Source organism: Tiliqua scincoides, chromosome 2, assembly GCF_035046505.1.
Source record: "Tiliqua scincoides isolate rTilSci1 chromosome 2, rTilSci1.hap2, whole genome shotgun sequence".
NCBI lineage: Eukaryota > Metazoa > Chordata > Lepidosauria > Squamata > Scincidae > Tiliqua > Tiliqua scincoides.
In genome coordinates this window covers 11,656,158-11,678,578 of record NC_089822.1, presented here as the reverse complement: position 1 = coordinate 11,678,578, position 22,421 = coordinate 11,656,158, and the positions used below count along the sequence as shown (strand labels likewise).

The 22,421-nt window shown below is 45.2% G+C and overlaps 1 pseudogene; it reads left to right on the top strand.

Moving 5' to 3' along the window:
• The first annotated feature begins 5,882 nt into the window (after nt 1–5,882).
• LOC136643331 (5S ribosomal RNA) lies at nt 5,883–6,002 on the top strand (annotated as a pseudogene).
• Nucleotides 6,003–22,421: the final 16,419 nt, after the last annotated feature.

Genomic DNA, 22,421 nt, shown 5'->3' with positions numbered 1-22,421 from the left:
AGCTGGAGTGAAACACCCCATTTTTTTTAGGTGGGGAGGTGCTCCATTGGGCTATAGGAAACTCTCTCCATTGGGCTATAGGAAAGCCTATACAGTAGTTAAAGTGTTCGGAACAAATATATAAGGTCTTGAGCCCAGCTGGTGGCCATCAGTGCCTCAAGTGTTAGTTCCAAACACTTTGAGCCTAAGACCTCTGGTGGCTCAGTGGCTAAACTGTAGATCTGTGAAGCCAGAGGCTTGGGGTTCAAATCCCACTGAGTAATAATATATTATTTAGGTGGGAAGGTGCTCCATGGCTGCAAAATATAAAGGTTGGTTGCTAGTTGCCAAAAGGGGGGGCAGTTGAGGCTGCAAAACTCCTCAAAGTTCAGTCCCAGGCAGGCTCTTTTTTGAACTTTTTTTTTTTTAAAGTCCCAGGTAGGAGGGGAAAAAAGGTGCTGGAATGCCGTTCCGGTGCGTTCCATTACAAAAAAAGCCCTGGTTATATCTGGTGTACTGTGCTCTAGATGTTTATCAGTCTGAAGTCCCAAAGGATCTTTGCTTGTTTGTCCTCTGTGATTTTACTAGGTTTATGATACCAGGAATTGTGGTGTGCAAGAAAATTGTACTGTTTGCAAAGATTCCAGTGGACAATAACGGCAACCCAAGGATGACATTCTTTATAGTCAGGTTTGGGCTATCTTACTACAGGCACTGACCAGATGGTAGACGGTTTCATCTTTCATCTTACAAAGTCGACATTTGCTGTTTGGTCTTCTGAATCTTGGCTTTGATATTATTTGTTGCAAGTGGCTGTTCCTGTGCAGCTAGGATGAGACTTTCTGGTGTGTTTTTTTTTCTTTAAGTGTCCATTCTGCAGCCATTTCCACTGTTTTCTTTATCAATCTCTTTCAAATATTGGCCATGAAGTTGTTTTCCTTTCTAGTTTTCTAGGTATGTTTGAACCTCAGCCTTTTTGTAGTCTCCTTCGCTTTCTGTCTCTTTCAAATGGGTTGCCTTGGAGACTTCAACCAGTATCCCTTCTTTGCTCTTCTTGATGGAATCATTCAGTGAACATTTTTCTTCCTCAACTGTTTGTTGAGCTCAGGGGTCTCCAAAAATTTTGACAGGAGGGCCACATCGTGAACCTGACAAGGTGTTGAGGGCCATAAAAATATATAAATTTACATTTAAAGTTTAAATAAATGTAAATAAACAATAAATACATTAGAGAGGGAAAGGGGGGAGGAAAAGATCTCCTTGCAAACTAGGGGGCTGATGGGTCTCTACGGACCTATGGATGCCGTCTCCACAGACCGGATGTGGCCCACAGGTCATATCTTGGAGACCCATGGTGTACCTCTCCTATCTGGTTTCCTTGGTAGGTAAAGTATATCAATATCACTTCTAGGATGTGATGCATTGTTACATAATCTTCTGGGTCTTTTGGTCAATTGCTTCTAATTCTGCCTGTATCCAATCAATAATGTGAAGATCAGGGACAGCCCAAGTATTAATTGCTTTAGGGCCCAATCCTATCCAACTTTTCAGCACCGGTGCAGAGGCAATGCAACCCTGAGGTAAGGGAACAAATGTTCCCATACCTTGAGGAGGTCTCTGCAAGTGTCTCCCTACCACAGGATGCAGTGCATGCCCCATTGGCACAGTTGCACTGGCACTGGAAAATTTGATAAGATCGGGCCCTTAATTGTGTTACCACCACTTAAATTTGTTTGTAAAATCTTTTCAACTCACTGGTAATATTCAGTTGTATTTTTTAAAAACTTGATTGTGCTTGATGTTATGCTACCCATTTCCAAAATTCCAAGATATTTGTAGTGCTCTTCAAAGTCAAGTCCTCTGATACTATTTCTTAGCATTCTGATGTCTTTTTGCTGCGTTATCTTTCCTTTATTCATTGCTAGGATGGCACATTTATCAAGCCCAAATTCCATGGCAATGACATTACTGAATATTTGAACTGTGTTTAATAAGGAATTGATCTCTGATAGTGATGCTAATAGTGACAGTGACCTGGTATCCACATGCCTTCAAATCATCCATTTAAATGTTCTTGTACCTGTTTCTGAGAGTTGGTATCGAAGACCTGTGTTGTTTAATACTATCTTCAATTGTATTAATGTGATGGAAAAGAGCAGTGGTGATAATGAGTCTCTTGAAAATACTTCTCACGGTTCAGACTTTTCCAAATTCTCCATTCACTATCAGTCTGGTGTTCCAACTGCTCATTTCAGCCTTAATGAATGTTGTTATGCTTTTACTGATGTCAATCATTTCTAAACTTTTCAAGATCAAACCCTGAGGGAGGGAGTCAAAAGCTTTTATGTAATCAATCCAAGCAACACTCAAATTGGTTTTCCGCCTCTTACCATTTCGTAGGACCATTTTGTCGATTAGAAGCTGATCTTTTGTTCCACGAGAATTGTGGTAGATTCCTTTTTGTTTGGATGGCAGGATGTCTTTGAGTTGTAAAGATTCTTGAATTGAATCAGCAAGAAATCCTGTCAAGAATTTGAAAGTTGTTGAGAAATGTCCTGCCAGTTCTTAACCCATCTTCGATTACTAGATGTTGAACTGTTGTTGTTGTTGAGAATATTTATGTACCGCTTCTCAACAGAAAAAGTTCACAATGCAGTTTACAGAGAAAATCAAATAACTAAAGGGTTCCCTGTCCCAAAAGGGCTCACAAACTAAAAAGATGTTGAAGGAACACCAGCAAACAGCCACTGGAAAAGACACTGAGCTGGGGTGAAGTTCCTCTACTCTAAATCAGTGTTTCTCAGCGTTTGCCCTCTGCTTCACAGAGTCCACCTATTCATAGTACCACGAGAAGTAACTGGTGATGACCTCATTGCCGGTTATTTCTGTGTTGGAAGGCCAGATGCAATGTGTCAAACACCAGTAAGAGGTGCAGGGTGGACAGGAGGGTTTTTTTTTAGTTCAGAAAAGCATGCTTTGGAGCTCTGCCCACAAAGCTGAGTCTTCTGCCACTGTTGTGTTCCTGGCCTCGTTGCCAGGCAACAAAGATCCCACGAGTACTACCAGACACCACTTCAAATACCACTGGTGGTACCCATACCACTGGTTGAGAAACACTGCTCTAAATGTAAGAGGAGAACCACTTGAAAGTGCCTCTTTCCCCAGTTAGCAGGATTACAGAGTGTATTTCTATGCATGCCTACTCAGAAGTAAATCCTATTGAGTTTGATAGGACTTACTCTGAGGTAAATGTCTACTGCAGTGGTTCTCACACATTTAGCGGCAGGACCAACTTTTTAGAATAAGAAACTGTCTGGACCCACCAGACGTGATGTCATGACTGGAAGTGACAGCATCAAGCAGGAACATTTTTAACAATCCTAGGCTGCAATCCTACCCACACTTACCCAGGAGTAAGTCCCATTGACTGTCGTTGTTAAAAGAATATCCATAGTAGCTTGTTCAAAGTACAGGCCTGACACATTTCTCCAAATGCAGTCACATACCATTGGGAGCATCAAGTTTAACAGATTAAAAATAGAAAATTGAAATGAATGGGCACCCGCCTGAAATGGGCTCGCGACCCACCTAGTGGGTCCCGACCCACAGTTTGAGAAACACTGGTCTACAGGATTGCAGCATAAATTATTTCTAACCTTAGTTATAACCAGTACCTAACTGGTATAGTTAACCAGTATTTAACAAATAATCTCCATTGATCATTACACACTCTTTCTCCTTTGGATGGAAATTTGGCTGCTTTTTTTTCAAAATAGGCAAAGCCTCTGTTTTGGTCTAGTGACCAGGAATGGTACTGAAGGGGAGGGGCCGCTTGCATGGCGCAGTGAGGCTTCCTGCAAAATTTAGTGCTTTGCACCCCCTCTAGCTACACTGCTGATGGTTGGAATTGCTTTCTAGCCCATGACCTGTGAATAGTTTTCACACTTTATGGCTGGTGCCCTCCAAACCCCCTCCCCCCCACATCAGTCTCGGAGAATCTCCCCACATGATAAGTCAGCTGACATGGCTAAGTCACATAAAGCAAGCTATCTATTGGTAGTATCATTCCTGGGCAGCTTTTCAATCAGTACTGGTCTCACGCGTCCACATACTTTTTAACCCCCCCCCCCCGAAAGCTTCCATTGCAAGCCGATGAAAGTTTTCTTTCCATTAAAAAATGATATATGGGGGATTCAAAACTGTGGTGGGGCAGAGTATTGAAGCCTCCCTAGCCCCACCATGGTTTCATCCCAATTCATCAGCCTCTGAGATGATGAACTTTTAATGGTTTTAATGATTTGTTATAATGGTTCTTTCATCACTCACATGTAACTTGTTCTGGAGGCCAGCTGAAGAGAAGGATATACCTGGTGGGAGTAAAATAAATAGATACAATATGAGCTCTGGTGGTGATAAAGTACTACTGACATCCCGTAGGATGCAAATTTGAAATGCTCGGTGCATTTCTTTGAAATTTGAGGCTTTAACGTCTTCGTTCTTCCTGTTCTTTACTTCTGTCACCCAATAGTTTGGCGTGCTGAAAGTCTAACATTTGCAGGCACATTCACAACTGTTTTGAGAGGAGTTTGGTCACCAGAGAGCAGGGCCTAGGAGAGGGGGGTAAAGGGGATAATTTGTACCTGGGCCCAGAGCAAAAAGGGGGGCCCAGGAGCCAGAGGAGGGGCCCAGAAATTTCCTGGGATCTGACATTTTCCTATCTACTCAGATTTGTTGCCTGTTTGGGATGATGGGGACATTACCATGACTGGGGATGCTGGTTACACTACTGATGCCACATGGCTGGGTAGACCTGCAATCCAAAGACTTTTCCAGCTGTCTCTAGTCTCCCCTCATCATGCCTCACCCCTCCCTGCCCCTATTCTGCTCACCTGTCACCACCCTCCCCTGCTCTGTTTCACCCCCCCCCTTTGCAAAGGGGCCCAAAAGAAATTTTGTACCCCCTGATAAAATTCCTCTTGGAGGCCCTGCCGGAGAGGGTAGCATTTGCTCCTCTGCAAGTTGGTGTCATCAATATCATCTCACACATCTTGAAGAGAACGAGTGCATGCAAACGCTATCATTTAATCACAATTATTTGCAAAGACCTGCTCTTGCACTTCAGAGCCTTTTCCTCAGCCCTCCTCATGTCAAGCACCGCATGCAAATGCGTTCGCACATGGAAATGTGACATCCTTTCATCGCGCTGGCTTGACAAGCCGGCTCGAAAAGTGATGAAGAGGTGAGGTTACGCTGGCACATTGAGTCAGCAGACACCTTTCTCTTTGGTGCTGACATGTTTGTAGTCACAAGGGAACCTATAGACAGTATCACCTTCCCTTGCAATACACTATGCGGCTTGACCCACCCTGTTCTGAGAGGTACAGTGTTCTGAGGTCTTCCAGTCACCAGGGCAGGTGAAGGATAGAGATGTAGTGCACCAGCTACGAATCAAACTACGTGGCGTACTCAGTCTAGTGCTGCTGTCAAGGATCACATGAGTACTTATCTGCTAGTGTTGATGCTGCTGAACATGATCCACTTCTTGGGACTGAGATCCGGTGGGTTCATAATGCTCACTCCCAATGCAAGACAAGTGTTATTATCCTGAAAGTTCTTCTCAATTGTGGGTTAAAATCTGAGCCGGAGAGAAATTTAAGCCCTGCCTCCCTCTGTCTCTGCCTCTCACCCATCCATTCCTCCAACCCCTCCAAGCTTATGCCATTACTAGGTTGAGAAAACTACATTACCCAGCACTGCTCTCACCTGTCATAAAGAACATAAGAACAAAACATAAGAAGAGCCTTGCTGGATCAGGCCAAAAGCCCGTCTAGTCCAGCTTCCCGTATCTCACAGTGGCCCACCAAATGGGTGGCCGAAACAGTGGCCCACCCAAGCCATAGTTCTATAAGAGCAACTGTTACCCTGCACATGCCTGATCTCATCTGATCTCGGAAGCTAAGCAGGGTCAGGCCTGGTTAGTACCTGGATGGGAGACCGCTTGGGAATACCAGGTGCTGTAGGCTTATACCATAGTCTTTTGAGACTGAAGGTTGCCAACCACTGCTTTGGGGGCCAACTAGATGCCATATCAATCACATCCTTTGGCTCTGTGTGGATGTTTTTGTATGCATCGGTTTTGGTTAAATATCAGCAACAAGCAAGCCTAGTCTTGATTGAGGCACCCACGGTGACTCTTTTTGCTTGGACAGGAGTTCCCACTAGCACTATGGGAACTCCCATCTCTGAGAAAATAGCAGTTATAGGGGCCAAGTCTGGCTTGGGAACTGCAATAAAAAGAAAGGGTTAAAAACCACCTTCCATCCTCACCGCAGTCCCAGTCTGAATCAGGGCTCCCATGACTGATATTTAACATGCACAAGAAATTCTAGCAAACAAGTCCATATGATGTGGTTAACATGTCATGATGTTTGGTCCTTAGCCTCAGTGGCATAGCTAGAGGGGGTGCAAAGCACTAAGTTTTGCAGGCAGCCTCACTGCGTCATGCAAGTGGCCCTTCCCGCTCCCCTTCAGAGCCATTCTAGGAAGGGATGGGAGAAAAACAGAGGCGAACATCTGGCTCCAAAGGGAAGGAGGAAGGGCTGCTTGCATGCCACGTGGAGGCTCCCTGCAGAACTTAGTGCTTTGCACCTCCTCTAGCCTCATTCAGCAAATGCAACATTTTCTTTCTTCTCCAAGGTCTCTTCTTTTTTTTAAATTTTGTCTGAGAGAGAGAGAGAGAGAGAGAGAGAGAGAGAGAGAGAGAGCATGGCGCAAGACCCTTTGCATTACAGTGCCTTTGCACATAATAAACACTGATAGTGATTGCTCAACAAGTTATGAAAGAGGAAGCTTTGCAATGGAAAAAAAAAATTGATGTGCTGTGGAAATTATAATCTGGCATGCATTGCTTGAATCAAAAGATGTCCATGAAGCATACCAAAAAAAACAGGATGAAGAGCAGGTCTTGCGAGACATTTTTTTCTTTTTGCTGGTAGAAACTTAAGGTTGCTCATCAAATTAAGGATTCAGGACACAGTTCATTTACTATGGAGTAATCCTACAGAATGGGACTCTTCCAGAGTAAGTGTGTGTGTGTGTGTGTGTGTGTGTGTGTGTGTGTGTGTGTGTGTGTGTGACATGAACTAGGATCGGTAAATAAAACCTCCAAGTTCAGAGGCAGTCTAGCTCTCAATATCAGATACCAGGGACAAATAAGGCTACTGCCTTCAAGTCCTGCTTGTGGACCTTCCCAGTGGTTTACTACTGACCACTGTTGGAATCAGGATGTTGGATTAGATAGAACTATGGCTGGATCCAATAGGGATCTTCTCAAATTCCTGGCATGATACATTAGAACAGTGGTTCTCAAACTGGTGGGTCATGACCTACCAGTTCGTGTAAAGGTTCCTCCGTCCCTTTAAGGTGTGGGGGAAGGGGAGAGGCAGGGAAGCAATCCCCAGGATCGCATCCATTTGGGGGGGCAAGGGAGGTGCTTGTGACTTACTTTCAGAAGGCAGGGCTGCAGCAGGTGCAGGTAGCCCTGTGCAGCCCTGCCTTGTGAAAGTAAGTCACAAGCACCCCCCTCGCCCCCCCTTAGCAGCGCGATCCTGGGGATTGCGTCGCTGCCCTAGCACTTACCCCACAAAGACTTACTGAGGGAGTAAAGCTCTCTCAAAGTTTGAGAACCACTGCATTAGAATTTTAAATTTTAGATCAGACAAGGCAAGAAGTAGAAGGAATGGTCAAGTGATTGATGGAAAACGCCAAATAGAGAAGCTATCACTGTGATAATACTACTGGCATACTTGTGCAATGCATTTCACTCAGTTCAGATGTGGATCAGCACGCTTCTGATGTACAAATAAGCCCTTGAAGCAATGATTCAATTTAATGCAAGGTTTTGTTGTGCTAATACTGTACCTTCCCATAAGGGAACTATACACTCTGTACACTGGCTGGGATTCCAGGTGTCTATTATGCATTGGTTTGCAGGTGTCAGGACTAGCTTATGCAATGCTGATGGTGGCACATCAAGTGCTATCTATCTTCATCAGTGTGTAAATGGACCATCAAAGACCAGTGGTAGTCCTAGGGGAGGCTGATGGGGCAAAAGCCCCGAGGTGCCACACCTGTGGGACCTGTGGGAATGGCACCACCATGCCTGCTATCCCACCACTGCCACCTTAACCTGTCCTCTGGAGCCATTCCACAGGCTGGGGAGGCCTCGTGCTACATCCATGGGCACTCCAAAAGTCTTCTGAGGCCTCTGAAGTACACTTAAATACTACTACTGGTTTCTGGAAACCAGTAGAGCTGGTAAGTCTCCTCTTGGAGGGGTGCATGTTGTGGGGGGTGGGGTGGCATGTTGTGGTCCTGTGCCCTGGGGTTGCACAGGGGCCAGGTCCGCAACAGTCAAAGACCACCAAGAGGACATTGAAAACACCCTCCACCTTTTAAGTGGAATCCATTCATGCACTCACCTGCTGGTCATCAAGAACAGAGACATTTAGTGATACACAGGCATGAGGGAACCAACCCTGAAATGTATCAGATGAGAGAGCACTTAGACTAACATAACAGTGCAGAAACAATCTAAGAGAGTTCTAGTACAGACAGAGCAGCAGTTCCTTTGCTCTTTGCCCTTAAAACTTATTGAGGAATAAACTATTGTTGGTGCTTTCAATGGAATTTCAGGATGCAGTCATGGTGGTGTGTGTATTATGTGTTACCATTGCAGAAGGAAATTAGTAATGTCAGGTTTGTGGAGAGAAGCTCTTTGTTTCAAAAGGAATGTTGGAAAAATAAATAATTCCATGCAGATGGAAAAATGCATTCTAATGAAGAATTACATACAGGAAGCAAGACTTCTGGGTGGGTAGCTTTTATCTTGGTTTTGGAGAGGATGCATAGTAATCTATGCAGCATTTGTATGAGAAATGGGGGTACATAAAGGGTACATAAGATGCAAACATTATTGAAGGAATCAGATTTAGAAAAGAGCTAGAGATTGTATTAGTCAGATTCGTTGGCTTATATTATTAAAATAATGTTACTTTGGCTCTTCTGACTTTCTCTTTGCTGTATAATGCCTGTGCATCATCCATTAAATCCTTGAGGAGAAAAAAAAAAAAAGCAATTTGCACCTGCTTTCAGCCACAAAAACCTTATTAAAACATTGCTTGGCAAATCACCATCCAAAGTTCTTTAACATTAATTGAGCACTAAAGTGTATTGATTCACATTGTTATTTCAGCTGTCAGAAAACAGAGCTATTCAGCAGATTTTCGTCTGCTGAAAAGGAGTGATCTTATAGAAGGAACAACAGACTTGTTAAGAAGGACTTGTAAATAGAAGTATGTGGGGCCTTCCAAGCCATGTTGAAGACCAGCGCTGGCAGCCCCTCCTCTCCAGGAGCCGCAGATGTGCCTTACGGCACATATGCAACACCCAGCACTGGAGCTCAGTGCCGGCGCTGCTACTGTTTAGGATTGGGCCCTTGGCCATCTACATCAGTAGACTCCCACTTGCCTTCCTCCTCAACCCCATCCATTTTGGGTAAGCAGAAATCACCAGTCATCAAAGTGTTATATGACTTTTCCCTTAATTTGTACCATTTGCATAGTTTCTTATGGTAAAATTTTTTTTTAAATTTATGTGCTTTTGATATACGTGCTACTTTTCAAAAATGTAGCTCCTGGGAATAATGAGGGATCCCTGAATAATCAGGACTGGAAAAATATATATATATATATATACAGGCACCCCCACCCTATCTGTGGGGGTAGGTTCCTGCTGCTACTGCAAATACAGGGAGGCCATAGATACTAGCAAACCCTACAAGAAGCGGTTCACAAATTCTCCCCATTCAGTAAATGACTTATTTATTTATTTATTTATTTATTTATTTATTTATTTATTTATTTTCTGCTTTATCTCCCAAGTCGGCATTCAAAGTGGCATTTTCTGACTGCAGCCCTCCTGTCTCTGACTCCTGTGTCTCACTGCCTCCTGTATCTCCCTGCTCTCTGCTGTCTGTGCTGCTGCAAACGCTAGCAGGAAGCAGGTTGGAGGGCTGAAAACAACACAATGCCATGGCTCTTTGTTGTTTTCAGCCTTCCAGCCCCACTTCCTGTTAGCTCTCCCAGCTTCCTGTTAGCGTTTGTGGCAGCACAGAGACCAGAGAGGCAGAGGAGACAGAGACAAGAGAGCTGAAATCAAAGTGAAGGCGTTAGTGCAATGGGGGGAATTTGTGAACCGTGATAAGTGAATCGGTGGATGTAGCCACTTGAATCAACCAGAAGCTACAGTTTGACTCCAAGCACTCAAATGAACATAGGGGTGAGATGGAGGAAATGAAAGTATATAGGCTAGCCAGACACCCTTAGTGCTAATTCACTCTGTGTCCATACCCCACTCCCTGTCTGCACTTATCCCTGCAATCAAGGGCAGGGGGCATTGCCATGGAGCACGCTGTCATTGGGAGCAGCGAGCCAATGTGCTCCTGTTCCCACCTCTCCAAAAGTTCAGCTGAATGCCTCAAGAGGGCTAGTCTCTTTTTCCCCAATCTTTTCGCTTTTCAAGTCCTTCATAACGTGATGATTTGCAGAAGGCTCATAGATGTGTTCCGTCTTTCATCTAAGGCCACGATTAAGTCCTTCAGCATGCCAACTCTCTCCCTTCACTTTTGATTTCAAACATGGAGGTTCCTCCTCCTGAGCAAACACATCTGGTAATGTTCTCAGGTCATAACCCAAAAGCCTGTTTCTAATAGCCAGAAGTCTGACACCCGCAGATTATAAAGCTGAGAACCCAAAAACAAAACCAGTTGATATCTCATGTTTTTGATAATGCACTCCATAAGGTTTGTTTTTACCATCTCCAGGAGATAATGAGAAGCAAGCCGTCTTCCAGCTCATCCAGCTTGGCCTGGAGCACCTAGAATCTTACATATAGCCATCGGCACATCTTCGCTTCACACATTCCAGCTCTTTCAAAAGTTAATCCGCTCGGCCATAACGGAGGTTCTGTCTTCTCTTCTACCAATAGGCAATTGTCTGGTGCCTAATTAATTCATTCCTGTGATGTTATAAACATGTCAGGCTGCAACAACCCTCAATGACTTTGGAATGAAATGAGGACGTGATTTCAAGTGTCATACTTTTGAAATATCATCATTGGTGCTCTTCCTATCATCATATGCAATTAATTGTATTATGATATATGAAAATGTGTCTTGCTTCCCGTGTGTTCATGCAGGGAGAGGCATAGTCTCTGAGACAAGGGACTATGCACAAATAAGCCCCCCCCCCCCCATATGTTTCAGAAAAGTGTTCAAACAAATGCGTAGAATACTGGTGATCATCAGGGTTGTCTACAATGTGCATTACAGAAGAATCTAAATTCTGCACCGAAGAAATTCAGATTCTGCTACAGAAAAGCAGAATTTGCTTCCCCCAAAGACATGCAAATCATGTCATGCTCACTGGCAGGCAAAAGTTTTTGCAAGTAACACACGGCAAAACAAGTTGTTTCAAACAAAGTTTTGGAGAAATAGGGGAGAACATAAAATGACAGCCCAGTCCTATTAGGTATTGGGCTGTCGAGTAGAATCCATTATGACAGCAAAGCAGGTCCCGCTGTTATAAAATGGCAGCGCCATAACTTTGCCACCAGACCCTGCCATGCCTACTGGAACAGGTAGGACAGTGGTAGGGGCAGGGGGCAAAACTGGGAGCAGGAGGAGGGGCGGTGAGAGGTGGTGGGTCCGGTTGGCAGTGGCACACAACGGATCCTATCCCTTCCATTTTGAGGCAGCCCACCCCCTTCTTATCCTTGGACTTTTGCCAGCTACAGAGTGGGCAGGTCTGAGGAAACCCATAGGTGAGTGGGAGACTAACACAGGTGTAAGGGAAAATAAGTCCCCTTCTCCCTGCCAACTCTGCCAATCCCCCCCCCCAATCCAGCATGTGCCCTTTTGGTGCAGCTTCATTGGTCAGGGAGGGGGGATAGGACTGGGCTCTAAGACATGCATGAAAATGGCCACAAAGGTCTTTTGAAACTTTGACTTCTCTGAGGGTGGAAAGATAAGACAAGAGACTTATGACCCAACCCTATGTACCACTTATGGCCGTGGATCTAGCAATATAAGACTCATTACCATGGCACAACCATTGTGCCACCGTCACATGCTACAGAGCCGCTGGTGGAAATGGCTGGAGGCTCTGTGCACATGCCAGAACCACCAAGATGTATCACCAGTGCAGGCGAGGTGGCAGAAAGGGGAGTTCTTAGGCTGTTTGGGGAAGGATCGGGATGGGGAGTCAGTCAAACCAAGGGGTCATTTGGTGGCAGGTGGATCCCGTTGGTAGTCATGCATGCTGGATCCTATCTTCCCTTCCCTTCCCAGACCAGCCCTCCTCCTCGCCTTGGACTTGCTCCCCGTAGCAGGAAGTGCACACTTGGTGCACACAGTTCTGCATGCTATGGACTGGAAAGGGGTTGAATTAGGCTGTCCATTTCAAGGATCCACTAGATAACAAATGCCTTCTCAAGGAAGCTGCGTGCCGCTCATCAGATCTGCTGAATGGTGAGCAGGTCATTAGTCCACCTTTTGTCTCATAAGAAAAAATGGAAAGAAGCAAAAAAACACCAACCAGCAGGAAAGATGCCATGCTGGGAGGGTGGCACAAAGAGGGACAGTTGTTTTCCCCTTGCTAAGAATGCGATGAGTGCCACTTGGAAAAGTGCCACTGAGCAAGTTAGCAAGGTGACACTGGTAAGTGGGCATTTAGCCTGCTCCACTAAGACCCTTCTTAATGTTCTTTTCTGGTGATTGAACTACGAGATGAAGCAACTCAAGCCCAAGCCTGAACAGAGAATGCTGTCTTAATAAATAAATAAGTAAGTAAATAAATAAATAAAGTGTCTCCAGCAATATTTCTACAGTGACTTTGTCCAAAATGTGCAAAATGACACTTGGTCCACGTTAAAACTCTCATTGCTAAGCAGTGACCTATATTATGAATTAAGAGGGCTTTTGTATGCTTAAATAGCTGCCCGCTAGAGAAATTTAGGACTGAGTGAGCAGAAGTCATGTTGGTTTAGTTCCAATAAGGCAGTCATGTGTAACTAATACTGTATTATTAACACTGGGTGAAATTTTCAACTTTCAGTATCTTGATGAAAAACAGACAATAAAAATTGCTTAGTGACTTTTTCTAACCTTTGCAACATGTATTTTACTCACCAAGCCCACTGCTTCTCCACTCCACATTCCCAGACAACAAAACAGGGAGATTATAAGTGTGCCATTCACTGGAAGGATGACTTTTTTCCATACATGAAACTTTCACAGGATTTTAATTTGCTCATTTTTACGTCGAGCTGTTTCATTTCTCATTGGCCTGTGCCCGAGAACAAGTGTTTTGAGATGTGGAATGGATGCAGTGCCTGCAATGTGTCTGCCTCACACTGGAGTCCTATTTGTGTTGTGAAGTGTGCACCAGTGGTGTAGCTAGAGGGGGGTGCACACTTGTGCACACATTCTGGGTGGGCGGAGCAAAACGAAGGTGAACGCCTCTATGCCAGTAGGGCACGCTACTGGGTAAATGCAACGAGCCAAACAGGATGGGTATAGTGCAGTGTTTCTCAAACTGTGGGTTGCGAGCCAATTTCTGGTGGGTCCCCATTCATTTCAATATGTTATTTTTAATATATTAGACTTGATGCTACCATGCTATGTGCACTGCATTTGGGGAAATGTTACAGACCTGTATTTTTAACAAGCTACTATGTATATTCTTTTAACAATGATAGTCAATGGGATGTACTCCTGGATAAATGTGGGTAGGCTTGCAGCCGAGGATTGTTAAAAAAATTTCCTGCTTGATGATGTCACTTCCGGTCATGACATCACGTCTGGTGGGTCCTGACAGATTCACATTCTAAAAAGTGGGTCCCGCTGCTAAATATGTGAGAACCACTGGGTGGAAACTGAATTCTGATTACTTTGTAGTACTATTCAAAAAAGACTATAGGCCTGCAGCCAAATAGTAGGTTGGTTATATATCAACGTAGGTCCTCCTTAGCTCTGTAGCTTCATGCTCCGCACCACTCCTCTCTGCCTACTCTTTGTCCCAGTTTGCCTTCCCCTGTCAGAGTCCTTTTTCGGAGTCTACCTCTTCTCCTTCCTTCTGGACTGCTCCTTTTACTTTCCAAGTCACCCATTTGCACATTGTGGTGGTTCCATACCCTGGAACGTTCGTGCATGGAGAAGTCTGCTTCCATGTGCAAATATCATTACTGGATTGAAAGCAATGACTCATAGGATCTGAACAGAATCATGGCTGCTGACCTACACAGATGAAATATGAAGCAGCTACAGCCAGGTATTTTCTGTTAGTGGTTTGGCTCTGGTTTCATTTTTCATTTGTAAAGGGCATTTAAGCTTCAGATGTGACTGTTTCATATATTATGTGCATGGCCCATAGCCTCTGTGTGTGTGTGTGTGTAAAATATACTTAGATTGGCTAAATTAGAGGTTCCCAAACATTTTCAACCGGTGATTCCCTCGACCTACTGGGCCATTGGCTGTGGCTCCCAATTAGGGCTACAATCCTATACATTGTATAGGGTGACGGGTTTTTCACAAGGATTCTGCAACTCCCGTGGCGGCTGTCCAGGGAGCCACACTTTGTGAACCACTGGGCTAAATGCATGCTGTACAACTATAGCTTAAACTCAATTCCAGCCTTTAACGTGCATCTGATCATTCCTCAAATGTTAATTTTTTCTTTCCTTGTTCCCCCCCTTCTTCTTCTGACAGTTCTGGCTTGAGCTTTCATGTGTGGTAAAAGCCAACTCCAAACCCCAGGGAGTGAGAGGAGTAGAGTTGTCTAGCACACTCCATAATGAAATGAAGCTCAGTTGTCATTTTCAGGCCATTTTCTTGAAAATAACATTGCATCCGGACAGAGAGAGAGAGAGAGAGAGAGAGAGAGAATTCAATCATTGCTTTACAACCCCATGAAAGTTGCAGGTTCCTTACATCAAATAATAGCTGGAGGTTTTAAGAGACACATTATCTTTGGCACATTATCTCGCTGCTTTTGGCAAGGCTGCTGCCAGTAACAATGATAGCAGGTTCTGTTTTCCTCCTCCCAGTGCAATGTTACCTAGAGCACATGCATCCCTGGCAGAGGTTTCCCTTTCTTCCTCGGTCTCCCTTTCACACCATCTGCCGGGTGTACTTAAATCCACTGGAATGTCTTTAAAGGTGTCAAAAATTCCACAAACTCCACTCCGCTTGGCAGCAGAATGCGGATTAATAAAGCTAGCAGGGGAGTCCTACAGCAGAGAGAGTTCTGGGGCTTGTCTTTCCAAATTATAAACGAGGCCATGATTTGCCTTTTACAATATAGACGGAATTGTTGCTGAACTCCCTCAGGCCTCGGGTGCAACACTGAAGAAATGATCCCTTTTTCCAGGGAAGGAGAGAGGGGGGATGAAGTGCATTAACACTTCTACCCTCTACCTACGCCTCTGTTACTGTGGTCACTGAGACCAGGTAAGTGCATATAAGATGCCATCCGTAGATATCATCCCCAAGACTGTACAGATGTAACTCATAAGAATCCCACCTTTCCCCCAAGAAAGTAAGAAGAGTGCTTGAACCTCAAAACAACTCTGTAGGACAGATTTGACTGAAAGAGACAGAGAGAAGAGAGAGATTTGTCCAAAGCCTTCCAGATGTAGTGGAATGGGGAATTTGACCCAGATCATCTCCATCCAAACACAGCACTCTAGCCACTGCACAGCACCAGAGCAAGTTAGAATAAATGGTGAAAGTGATTAGCAAAGATAGTAGCAGCTTCCAAAAACATTTTGGAGAAATTCCAGGCTAACGAGGCCTGCAATGGAAAATCACAAGGGAAGGAGAGGAATGGGAAATGAATCTCCTAGCCAGGTCTGCAGCGATGATCGCTTTGTCTAAGGCTAGACAAGCAAAACATGCTGAAGGAGGACCTGGGGAATCTTTTTGGGTGCTTATAGACTGGGATTGAGGACCATAATATTTTGGGGGATGGCAGGCATTCTGCAGATGCAGGCACCAAAGAGTACAGGAAAGAAGCTGGGAAGAGTTCAGTCCAAATCGAGCCGGGAGGAGGCCAAAGGAGGACTTCTGGACACAAACCTTTCAAGTAAGGATGGATGAAATGTACAGGTGTTCTGGGGCAGGGTGGGTGGAGGGCAGTCCCCGGGCGGGCGGGCGGAACAGGAGGTGGGGCTGGGACCCAGCTTTTATGCCGGATCCCAACCCTTTTCCCTGAGCAGTGTGGAGCAGCTACATTCGTTTCCGGGCCCAATTCAAGGTGCTGGTATTGACCTTTAAAGCCCTATACTGCTCTGGACCAGGGTATCTTAGAGATCCCCTGCTCCCGTACAATCCGGCTCGTCCTCTTAGGTCATCAGAGAAGGCCTTTTTACAAGTGCCGCCGCCTAGGGAGGTACGTGGGGCGGCTGCAAGAAATAGGGCCTTCTCAGTAGTGGCACCAACTCTATGGAACTCCCTTCCCCCTGACTTAAGAATGGCTCCCTCTCTTGAGACCTTTCGGCGAGGCCTGAAGACCCTTCTGTTTAAACAGGCCTTCTGAGTTCTCGGCCTTTTAACATCTTTTTAACATCTTTTAATATTTTTTACAGGCCTGATTCTTTTATGACTTGCTGCTGCTCTATGCTCTTTTTACCTATTTTTTACTCTGACTGCTGTTTTTTATGATGTGTTAATATGTTTTTATTTGTTTTTAAATTATGTTTTTATATGTTGTAAGCCGCCTTGAGTCCCTTTGGGGAGAAAGGCGGGATAAAAAATAAAGTTGTTGTTGTTATTATTATTATTATTATTATTATTATTATTATTATTATTATTATTATTATTACAAGCTGCTCCTCGGACATATGCCACTGCCAGAGGTGGCACAAATCTGAGGAGACCCATTGTGGCCATGGTGGCTTACCTGGGGGTAAGGGGAAGAGTTTCCCCGTGCCTCCGGCTGAGCCACTTCGGGCCCTAATCTTGTGCTGAATACAGCTCAGGCCTCCTGGCCTGCCTGTTCCAGCATAAGATAGGATTGCGCTGTAAGTTGTGTTGGCCCCCTAGTATTACAACATGGAAAATGGAGGGGGGAGGACAAGCTCGTTCCATCTGTGTGGCCCAGGCCCCCTAGCTTAGCACACGAAATTTCTCATGCTACTGAAGCTAAAGCAGCAGGCTATGATGGGGCTGTTAATATGATACCTTACTTAGCTGTCAACTCACCTCGGTTTCTCAGCATTGCTGCTAACTGTGCAAGAATGCCATTTTTATTTTTTTCCTAATTGCCGTGGCTCCTCGTATAACATGATACAAGAATGTTTCGCAGGCAAACTGCCCAATCGGGCTAGGAGGCAGGGCACCAGGCTGTCATTTTCATCATGAGAAAATTGGTCTTTTGGTGTAATTTTCTTCCCATAATTAGTCTCTCTGTGCTTTTTAGATTCCATGTCATGCTGTCAATGCAACATGTTCGACAGCATACCTGCCGGGGAAAATATTTGCCAACGGGGTGAGAAAACTCTCATTTTTCATGAAAGACATCAGGGGAAAAAAATATATTGGAGGAACCTTTGAAAAATCTGGGCCAAGAGAGCTGAAAGTGGCAACAAACGCTTTATTTACCAACAGGTGTAAGCTGCGACATTGTCTGTTGACTGGGATATTTTCTTTTCTTTGGTCTCTAGTGGGTCAATGAGAACATGACTAAGAGCACAATTCCAGAGATTCTTCCCCCACTCTGGGGCAGCCATACAAAAAACAGCCATACTGTGGCCAGTGGGGTTGGGGGTGGATCAGGAGACTTCAACAGGGAAAGGGGATTTAAATCCCCTTACCCCTGGGTTAGCCTCCTGACTTGCAATGGTTCTCCTTGAAGTTCAGGGACAGAAAGGTGGTGGGAAGGCTGCTCGTTGGGGGATAGCATCCAGCGAGTGCCTTGGACATCAGATCCACCCCCCTCCCCATCACACAGTGCCCCGTTTTGCCCCCTTCTGTCCCCACCGTGGCCTTCCCTGCTCTGACAGGTGTAGGCAGTTCCAGCCTTGTGCAGCAACACCCCTAAATGTCCACCGATGGCAGCCATTTTGCGACAGCAGAAGTATCTTCTGTTGTTGCAAAGGGCTCTGCAAACTTACCAAAGTTGTAATCATATTAAAATTTTAGGTGGTCATGCTGGCCCAAGAACATCAAGGGCAGCCTTGATGTTCAGCATGCTACAGGGCTGGTATCAGATGACAGCCAGGCTGGCCACTGGCCAAGAGTCCATGCCCATCAGAGGGGGGACATGAATCTCCCAGTGTCAGCAGAAGGGGTAGAGCGAGTTGGTTGAGAATATTTGGCTGCAAATGTACCTGACACCCCCATCTGCAAAGGACAGCATCGAAGTAGCCATTGATGTTCACTGTCTATGAGCTGGAGAGGGCACAAGGGCTTGATGCACCAGTGCAGGGGCCTCCAGCAACACTGCTTTTGCACATAGTATTGGTCTTGGAAAAGTGACTAAGGTCAAGAGGTGGCAACAGTAAACACAAGGATAAGAAATCCCTCACTGGATGCATATGCAATCCACTGTGTGTGTGCTGGGGGTTCATTCCACCTCTTGCTTAGTGGCCACTAAAACCTGACACTGGCCCTGATTCAAAGCACTTTTTGAATCAGGGTGGAAATTGCTTTCTTAGCTGCGTTGCTGCTGAGGTCTCAGTTCAGTTCTCTCTTGCCCCTTGAACCTTCCCATTTTCTTCTTCCTAACAGCATAGGGAAGCACATGCTACAAATTGCGCTGTATTTTAAGTAGTATAAAATAAAGAGTGCCTGAGGTTTAGCAAAGTTTGTTGTTGGCAACCTTCAGTCTCGAAAGACTATGGTATCGCGCTCTGAAAGGTGGTTCTAGAACAGCGTCTAGTGTGGCTGAAAAGGCCAATTCGGGAGTGACAATCCCTTCCACACCGGGAGCAAGTGCAGTCTGTCCCTGGTCTGTCTCCCTGGCTATGGGCCTTCCTTCTTTGCCTCTTTGCCTCAGACTGCTGGCAAAGTGTCTCTTCAAACTGGGAAAGGCCATGCTGCACAGCCTGCCTCCCAGCGGACCGCTCAGAGGCCAGGGTTTCCCACCTGTTGAGGTCCACTCCTAAGGCCTTCAGATCCCTCTTGCAGATGTCCTTGTATCGCAGCTGTGGTCTACCTGTAGGGCGCTTTCCTTGCACGAGTTCTCCATAGAAGAGATCCTTTGGGATCCGGCCACTATAAGTAATTTACAAAGATGTCAAGCTTTGTTGCAGGAAACTTAGGTTCAGCAAGGCCCATTTAAGCTGCAAAGTCTAAGCTTAGCAGATCAAATTTACTTTGATCTGGGCAAAGACAGTAGATCCAATAAATTCATACTGGCTAGTGATAGGGCTATCTGCCTGAACCATAAGACAGCAATCCATTTGGATTTTCACCAGGTGGTGAATGCAAACACTGTTGCCACAGCCAAACCAAGACAAAAACAAAGTTGTGTGGATCTATGCAAATTTAACAATGGAGAGATGAATAGGCAGAAGTCCTGCCTCCTTGTGCCTTGAGTTTACTAGGCTGTGATTCCTTTCAGAGTATGGCTACATCCATCAAATGCAAATTGTTCAGCAACTTCCAGGACAGCATGATCCTCTAAGAGCATCTGTTGTCTCCTGTTGGGACGCTAGGATGATGAACTATCCGGGACAGAGTCATCTTTCAGTAACTTTCCAGCACCCTAGGACTGAGGTAGATTCTGATCAATTTCAAATGAATCTAAGTGGGGAAAAGACCCTGGCACTGCAGGAAGCCCTCTCCAGCTGCAGTAACGGCTTTCAGGGAGGGAACAACAACGTGCTATCACAGAGCCTCTTACTCCTGTCCTCTGCGTGCTACATGGAGTATGTCTGCCTTATAGCTGCATGCATAGCACAGGCTATGTGGCATCCTGCAGGGGATTTATGGCTGCTGGAGGTCCCCACAGGGTAAGGGGATATTTGTCTCCTTGCCCCAGAATAATTCCCAGCAGCCACAATGGGTCAACTCAATTCTGTGCCAGTGATATTGCTGGCACAAGTCCTCGTCGCTATGTGCAGGTAGATCAGGCCCAGGAAGGGTTTGAATACAGTGTGCACTGGTGCTGCTGATTCCACCTCCTCCCAGGCCTGATCTGCCCAACAGCACCCATCACCTCCCTGTTCCGCCCCCCCCAGCTCTTGACCTCTCCTGCCCCTGCATGGGACTTACCTGCACTGGTGGGCCTCCTGATGACAACCGGTGCCTGTGGGAAAGCTCCTGCCAGTGCGCTTGGACCTTGCACTGTCGCAAAGTGCTTTCTGGAGCTTTTGCAACAGTGCAAGCCAGCAGAACATGCATTCCACCAGCATAGGTCCTCCTTAGATTTGCGCCATAAGAACCAAAGCAGCTGAGATCTTGAATATGCATTTCTGCCTCTATATTTTTCTTCATTAAAAAGAAGCAGGAGAAGTTATCAGGGTTAGTGTTGTGTAGGGGATGGAGCACTTAACGCTTTTCCATCATACTGCATTTCAAATGCAAATGCAAATTTTGAGACATACAAAATTATGCAGGGGATGGACAGAGTAGATAGAGAAATGCTCTTTACACTCTCACATAACACCAGAACCAGGGGACATCCAGTAAAATTGAGTGTTGGAAGAGTTAGAACAGACAAAAGAAAATATTTCTTTACTCAGCGTGTGGTTGATCTGTGGAACTCCTTGCCACAGGATGTGGTGATGGCATCTGGCCTGGATGCCTTTAAAAGGGGTTTGGACAAGTTTCTGGAGGAAAAATCCATTATGGGTTACAAGCCATGATGTGTATGTTTAACCTGCTGATTTTAGAAATGGGCTATGTCAGAATGCCAGATGCAAGGGAGGGCACCAGGATGAGGTCTCTTGTTGTCTTGTGTGCTCCCTGGGGCATTTGGTGGGCCGCTGTGAGATACAGGAAGCTGGACTAGATGGGCCTATGGCCTGATCCAGTGGGGCTGTTCTTATGTTCTTATGTTCTTATTGCTGCATGAAACTCTGGTATGGTACCAGAAGGGGAGCTCCCAATTCAATGTATGGTAACTTCATCAAGGGTGGCATGGTTGGGTCAGAACTGTGTGTGAGGAAAGCAGTAAAATAATGCCTCCTGATATCCCTGATCTCTCTCTCACACACACACAGATGAATACACTCCTTGCAGCTGCTATTTTATTTAAGAAAAAAAAATGGAAGCAAACCTGACAAAATATTCCATTCTGATCCTGATTAAAAAGAAACTAACATCACCATCACAGTGAAAAATGTGACGGTCTCTCACCTTGTACATTACTCCTTGGTGATTCTGTACACACTGTGCAAAATTCATCACAATGGCAAGGAAGATCAATTCATTTGCATAGTCATTTCCAGAAAATCCGTCAGTTCAGAAAGGACTAAGGATTTTGAGAATCTCAGGGGAAGGCTGCACTTTCCACTACCTCTGAGCACTACAAGGACAAAGTCTTTGACCATGAGTTTTGACATTGTTCAAGCAAGGGAAGGGGGGTGGGGTCCGCACTGACCCACAATATCCTTTCCTCTCATTCTTTAAAACAGAGTCTTCCGAATTCAGAAATCAAAGCAGAAGTGAGAAGTCACTTGCAAGATTTTCTAATTTCTTTGAAAAAGAGCAACAACCCTGTGTTCTTACAGTATGTTTTTTGACCACAGGGTTGTAGCCGGGAACTGGGGTGGGAATGGCTTTGGTATTTTATGAACGGCAGCTGTGTTGGGCCTGATTCAATAAAAATAGGAAGCTGTACCATCCATTCAAGCTGTAATTTTACACCAGCTGTATAAAGGGTCCCTAGCAAAAATGCTAGGCCCTCAGTCTTGCTCAAGTCTGAAGCATGTGCAATTTCTGTGCAAGTCAAAAGGGCTTTGAAAATATATTTAGAGGGGGCAATTTGGACTGTGTACTCTCTGCTTGACCCTGTTTTGCAAGAAACTCCATTTCTGGTCACTTTATCTTTCTGATCAATCATTGTTCTGCCTTTAAGATTTTGGGATGGCTTGCAGAAATCATTCTACCACTGTGGGTTTCTAGAACTGCCATCCTTCTGATTTGAACCCCGTCCCACAGGTCTCAGGAAGTTAAATTTCTTAGGCTGCAATCCTAACCACACTTTCCTGAGAGTAAGCCCCATTGAACAAAATAGGGCTTACTTCTGAGTTGACCTGTTTAGGATTGTGCCCTTAATGAGCTAGGCATCATTTTGAAAGTCTGGATCCCCGAGGGGCATGGCAAGGCTTGTGACAAATGACCAAAGTCAAGTCACAAGTTGCTGCCCCCCCCCATGACT